Raw genomic sequence first — 6,973 nt, 5'->3', positions numbered from 1 at the left:
CTCAGGGAGAGAGCAAGAGACCCTCACTGAAAAAAAATCCTGCAATGAAAAGGGGCTGGTGTGGTTTCAATGGTAGAGTGCTGGTCTAGTGCAAGAAAAGGCCTGCACGCAAACCTCACTGTTGCCCCAAACCGTGCACACGCATGTGTAAATCCACGTGCAACACACACGTGTCAGCATGAAGAGATGGGTTCCATGTCCAGCTCTTCTGCCGAGGAGGCCAGGCTGTGTCTTCACGTGAGCTTCTGGACTTGTTCCTCGCTCCCTCTTGTGGGAGCTTTGTTCCATGTTCTAAATGGTGACCGGGGTCTGCTGTGGCTTTGCTGTCCCTTTTGCCCAATCCAGATAAGTGGATGAACTTTTGGGGAACAAATCCTCCCTGCCCCCCCCCACCAGTGTGTGGACTGACCACAAGCCATTGTTAAGAGAACGATGAGCAGGACCTGGAACTCAGGACTTTATTTCAGTAACTAAACATGCTTTGGTATATTTACAAGAAACAGGAAAAAAAAAAAACAACCACCACACAGAGGTCTTCGTAGTGAGATGAGATATAGTTTGGGTGGAAAAGTTGTGCATGTATGTGTTGTTTTGTTTTTACATTTTGCTGAAGGCTGGCCAAATTCAAGGCTGCTCATCTTTGGCATATCTTTTTTTTTTTTTTTTGACACTCATTCTTAGGGGCAGAATTCAAAATACATATAATCCTAGAGAAAAGCAGAAGTAGGTGAGATTCAGGGCTTTGGTAGTGGAGACAGTGACATATATTAGGTGTGAAAGGCCTTTTAATGTCTGGCACTCTATGCTGTGATTATAAGACATGACTCCTAAAGATCAAACCCTGAAGGAAATGGGAAAGATTTTTATGACTCTCAGAATGCCAACATGGAGGTTAAAGGTCGTTTGAGAACCATCCAGCAAGCAAAAAATTCACACAGGTATTTTCATTTGCACCTTTGTATAGAAAATGGACAAAAGAGACCAAAAAAAAAATCTACCATTAGTGTTTTGTTTCTAATTCCTTCTAAACACATGTCACCGATTGTCTAACAGGTTCGTAGGCTGCTGTTGGTGATTCAGGATAAAATACTCGGAGGGTTTATGTCGCTAAATTTTCAATCTCTGCAGATTGCTCTGTGGCTTTTGCTGGCTTTGGTGTAGAAAGAATGAACCTATGCCAGGCTGGAGGGGGGCGGGGAAGGGCACAACTGGCAATCAGGACCGGAGGGGAAAATGTCAACCTTGGGTGCAAAGGGTGGATGGGAAGGGGAGACGTTTGATGTGGTTTTCAGCCACCAGAGAGACTCACCACGAGGAAGCTGGCGGCCAGCACGGTGGCTTTGCTTTTCGCATCCAGGTTGAAGGGCAGCTGGACTCTGAATTTGTGGCCGTGTGTCACACAACCAGGACCGCGCTGGGAAATGCTCCCCAGGATTGTCTCCTCATCCAGGGACAGCACCTAAGGGTGGTTTCCAGAGGACATGTTGCTCTAGTAACCGTGATTTCTGTCTGGTTTCCCTGGGACGGCGCGAAGGCGTGGCGAGCCACTCACGTTGAACTGGATGTCTCTCAGGCAGCTGGAGACCCGGCATGGCCCTTTGATTTTCATCACCTCCTCTTTATCCTGGTTTCTAATTTTAAATTTGGGCCGCAGAGGCGGGAAACACTGGCAGACATAGCCGATATTCTCGCCCGGCGGGGCCTCCACCGTGAGCTGCAGGAAACGGAAGGAAACAGGAAGAAAACCAGGCCTCAGACGCTGACACACCTGCGCCAGGGCCGGCTTCCGCTTCAGGCTAAGCGCTGGAGGAATCTTTCTTGGAAGAGGGTTTTCTGCCCACCGCTGGACACCAAGGTGGCCACGTTCTGGCAGATTCCTTCTCCACAGACTCATGTTCACTCGGACAAACCAGGCTATTTGATTTTCTTTTTTCCTCGTGTGAGCTATTGGATATTGGAATTGTAAGCTGCTGGATTCAGGAGTAACTTAGTGTGTTTGTGTGGTGTCTGTGTGTGCATATATATATATATATATATATATATATATATATATATATATATATATATGCACATCTATATATGCACATCTATATATATGCACATCTATATATACATACTTACACACACACACACACACAAATAGATGCACATGTAAACACTTACCACCCTAAGGCGATAGTATGAAATCAGTCAGGAAGCTGGGAGCCGGTGGCTCACGCCTATCACCCTAGTCACTCAAAGAAGCTGAGATCTGAGGACCATGGTTCAAAGCCAGCCCGGGTAGGAAAGTCAGCGAGATTCTTACCTCCAGGGAACCTCCAAAACAAAACCCAGCAGTGAGCGGCGGCTCCAGCGGGTAGGGTGCCAACCTTGAATGAAAAAGCCCAGGGACCGCGCCCAGATCCTGAGTTTCAAGCCCCAAGAAGGGGGCTTTACCAACCCAGCCACGGTTGATTTTCCAAGCCTAGCTTCGGACGGGGCGGTGGGGGTGGGGGGTTCGCCTCGGGACCCGTGCCTCGGGGACCGCGGTGCGGTCTGCGTGGGAGCCTGGCCGGTGCGGCCACGGCGGCTGAGCTGACCTTCTGCAGGAAGCAGCTGTGGCATCTGAGCGCTTTGTGCGCGGCGATCACCTCCTGGCCCACATTGTCGTAGATGCTCACAGTAAAGGCCCGCGAGGAGCCGCACAGGTACCGCAGCAGCCAGCTGCTCCTTTCCTCCGCGAAGTACATCCTGTGGCCTTGGCTGTTCAGGATGTCATAGGTCTTGTGGATTTCTGGGTGACACAGGGCTGGGCAGCAAAAGGAGGGGGGGAGGTCAGCGGCGCCTGCAATGGGCAGCTTCAGATCGTACCCAGGTACCCCAGAGGCGGAATCTAAACTCCGGGGGTTTAAATGAGCAACACGCCACCCACCGGTGTCTCTCTCCGCATGGCCTCATCTCACACGGGAGGAGAGCGGGGAGGGAGGGGGAGAGTTTTTCAAACATGAAATGGATATGTCAATTCCTATCAAACTCTTTCTGTGTGTGTGTGTGTGTGTGTGTGTGTGTGTGTCGGTCATGGGGCTTGAACTCTGGGCCTGGGCACTGTCCCTCAGCTCTTCAGCTCAAGGCTGGTGCTCTACCACTTGAGAACACTGTGCCACTTCCGGTTTTCTGGTGGTTTTTTGGAGATAGGAGTCTCACAGACTTTCCTGCCCGGGCTGGCTTTGAACCGTGATCCTCAGATCTCAGCCTCCTGAGTAGCTAGGATGACAGGTGTGAGCCACCCGCGCCCAGCTTGAGCTCTCTCTATGTAGATTTATACCCACAGGGTCCCCTTCACATCTTCCAGGGTGTGGGTTTTGTGTACGTACCATCCATGTCGAAACGCTGGCACACCTCCAGCTGGTTGATCTAGCAGAGGACAAAGTAAAGAAGTGCAAAGCAGGCAGACCAAACTTAAGTTGCACACCCACACAAGCAAATAATTTCTTGTTCCCAAAGCACAGGCAAATCTCAGATTCTACCACGGTATTTACATAACAGAAGGAACACTACCATCCACCGAACGATCCATTCATCGAATTAAAAGGAAGATGATAATAAAGTCCCAAGTTTTATAGCACAGGTTAACACGTGGCAACAAAGGCAGCTATTTGTTTTTGGTGATCCGTAATGGATGGATTAATTGGAACTTGAAGTTGGTTGCAGATAAGAGTCTCACAGACTGTCCTGCCCGGGCTGGCTTCAAACCATGATCTTCAGATCTCAGCCTCCTGAGTAGCTAGGATGACAGGTGTGAGCCACCAGCACCCAGCTTTCTTTATTTTCTCTGAAATACACATCCTACATCATTTACCCCAGACAAGCTTTTGGCATCTCTCTCTCTTGCTCTCACAGTGTAGTCACTGGAGTTTAACACTTATTTTTTTTAATCATAGAGACAAGCAAACGAAAACATTTTTTTCTCTCTCTTACTGTACTGTGTGTTGTCACGAAAGTTATTCGTCGGTGTTTTCGTTAAATTGTATTAGACAGAAATAACTCTTGTCACTTGAAATCCAAGTTTAAAGGTCATTTCCCCTCTAGTTCTAAATACCTTTGGAGTTCTAGTTAATGATCACTTGTGGCAAAAATCCATATTTAAACATGGAAAATGGAAACCATCTTTTCAAAAAGAAGGGACACAGTATCTTTTGCACATTACAAAATAGCACGCGGCGTGTGGTTAGTGCAGGCATCTGAATTGTCCCCATTGATTACTCAGAGACAGAATCGCGGGGATTCGATCTGTGCCATGCAGTTCAGCACGGAAGAAAAGTCACTCTTCCTAATATTCATGTTGGTCTTTCACCTGAGGGTTATTACTTGAAAAGAAACGTGGACTTAAAGTTACACTTGCAAACCCCACTTCCCTGTCTTGAAAACCATGCAATTCTCAGAGTGTACCAGTGAGTCACACCTGTAATTCTGAGATTCAAAGGATGACAGCTCTAAGTCAGCCTGGGTAGAAAAATCCAGTACAATCGAAAAACTTGGGCAGGTGGTATGGCTCTAAGGGTAGAGTACCATCTGAGCAGGTGCAGGGCCCTGAGTTCAAGTTCCAGGATTACAGAAAAGAATAATAATAAATAAAAATAAAATTAGGATTTGCTGGTGGAACTGGCTTCTTCTGGAATAATGTTTGCATACAACACTATTACACTAGTAGAAATTCAAGCTTACTCTCTCCGCAGTATTCCTACACTGCTTTGTTGAATGATAACTCCTTTGCACCGGTACTTAAAGATAATAAAAATTACTTTAAAAAGAATGAACATTTAAACCCAAAGAAAATACCAAGAGTTTTGTTGGAAAGCTAGCCTCTCTAGCCCAAACTGTGACTTACATTGGAGCAAAAGAAAAGTGGGTTAAATGTATGCGGTCGTGAATCAACTACATGAAGACATGAATTAAGGACACTACCTCGGCCAGACATTCCAGTCCTGGAAGACTGTTGGCTGTTGTTCCCAGCAGACTCTTCCTTTGTACCGTCTGTTGTATATTGTGAATTTCATACATAATCTTGATTTTTGCCACCGCGCTAAAGAGAGACAGATGGACTGGATGGAGCGGTGTAGCTTCCAATTTTAACTCTTCCGCGAAACGCTACGTCCCTCACTGAAGAGACTCGGGGCTCAGCCTCAGCATCAGGGTTTTTTGTTTTCTTTCGGAGGTACGTCTATAAAATCCCAGCTTTATCTTTTTCTAAGTGTTTCGGTAGAAGTGTGCGTGCACGTGTGTTCTAGCCACGTACGTCTGGTTGAGTGCCACCTTTATACATGGCTCCTGTGTGGTCGCCATTTGTTTTAATAAAATTCCCTCTGTTGAAGAATTTGGGGGGCAGAGTAGGTGAGCCTCGCTCCCCCACATGCCCACCCATCTTCTTAAAAGAAAATAGATATGGTGGTGGGCACTGGCGGTTCACGCCTGTCATCCTAGCTACTCAGGAGGCTGAGATCTGAGGTTCAAAGCCAGCTCAGGTAGAAAAGTCCGTGAGACTCTTATCTCCAATGAATTCGAAGTGGAGCTGTGGCTCAAAACGGCCGAGCACTAGCCTTGAGCAAAGGAAGAGCTCAGGGACAGCGCCCAGACCCTGAGTTCAAGTCCCAGGATGGGACCAAAGATGGTGCACCTCGTCACGTTTTGTCCTAGACAAAACGTTGCAAAAATATGTGAAAATATGACTTGTGGGGATCCGAGGAACATCAGAGCAAATCCGGACGCTGTTCCTGACCCTACGTGTCCACGGCCCCGTGCCCTGTCCTCAGATCACCCCACTAGACTTACGAGAGAAAAGAAGAAAAGTCTACAAGCCTGCGTCCAGCGTGGCGTTCACAGGATGATCCTCACAGCGCCTGTACACACACGGACGCCATCACCCAAGCCAAGTGCCTTTATTGTCCGGATCGACTCCCGCTCGGACCCCAGAACAAATTCCAACAGAGCGCGTGTAATCCCGGGCTGGGCATCGAGACCCTGCGGGGGTGAAAGACAAGGTTTCTGCGTTGTAATTTGTATTCACGGTGGAACACAAGTGTCGGTCAGCGTGGCTGTGTCCCTTCCGCACGCGTGGATCCATCTCCTGGGTCTTCTTCGCTCCGTCTCTGCAGGTTCTCAGCGTGAGCCGGGAAGCGTCGCGTGGCTGAGGTGTGGTGGTGGTGGGGGGTGGGGCCCGTTCTGGAAGCTGTGGTGTGGATGGGGTGGGTGGGGTGGGTACCTCGTTGGGCCCCTCGGAAGAGCCTGGCCGTCTGCCTTGGCTCACACAGAAGCGCTCCTGGAAAGCTCGGAATGGGATGGGTCGCAGGGCCAGGTCCACCGGGCAGCCGCCGTAAACATTCCGTTTGGAACTTGGAAGGCGGTGTGGGCACTGTGGGGAGCTAGCTCCCCTGTGTGCCGAGCACACGCTGGGGTGCTCACTCGGGTCTTGTCCTGCTCTCCTGGGCCTTGTCCGGCTGGCTCAGGCCTTGTCCTGGTGGCCGGGACCCTGTCTTGCTCTCCTGGGCCTTGTCCGGCTGGCCCGGGCCCTGACCCAGCCCCCCCCCCACACCCACTGTGAGCAGGAGGGACGGAGCAGAGGCGGCTCTCTGGTTGCCATGGCTCTACCACTCCGGGTGCAGCCCTGCCAATCAAACCCACAAGGAATGCGATCAGAACGTACAAGGAGCTGGGATATGACGGCCGTGTTTCCCTCCACGGGACGGGTGTCCATCGTGCCCAGTTTTGGGGGACCAGGGTTATCACCGTCTCCCCCTCAAAGGCCTGGCGGCGGGTGGATGAGGACGGCGAACTCGGCATGGGTTGGGAGAAAGGAAAGGCCATTGCTTGGAGGGGCAGCGGGGCGGGAGCCTCCAGGCGGGAACACACTCACAGAACAGCCCGGACTGAAGAGGGGACCAGCGAGGGGTCAAGAAGAGGGGCCGGGGGCAGGGGCGGTGGCCGGGGGCAGGGGCGG

The 6,973-nt window shown here is 50.2% G+C and overlaps 1 long non-coding RNA gene across 1 annotated transcript; it reads right to left on the bottom strand.

Moving 5' to 3' along the window:
* Window positions 1–661: 661 nt before the first annotated feature.
* On the bottom strand, window positions 662–1,434 carry LOC105995982. Its single transcript, XR_001175586.1, has 2 exons — window positions 1,310–1,434; window positions 662–707 (listed from the first exon to the last, which is right to left on the bottom strand). It is a non-coding gene; the product is annotated as an uncharacterized LOC105995982 (long non-coding RNA).
* Between the last annotated feature and the right edge of the window lie 5,539 nt (window positions 1,435–6,973).

This window comes from Dipodomys ordii, unplaced genomic scaffold, assembly GCF_000151885.1.
Source record: "Dipodomys ordii isolate 6190 unplaced genomic scaffold, Dord_2.0 Scaffold124, whole genome shotgun sequence".
Lineage (NCBI taxonomy): Eukaryota > Metazoa > Chordata > Mammalia > Rodentia > Heteromyidae > Dipodomys > Dipodomys ordii.
The sequence above is the reverse complement of the archived record's forward strand: the minus strand, read 5'-3'. Positions and strand labels throughout refer to the sequence as shown.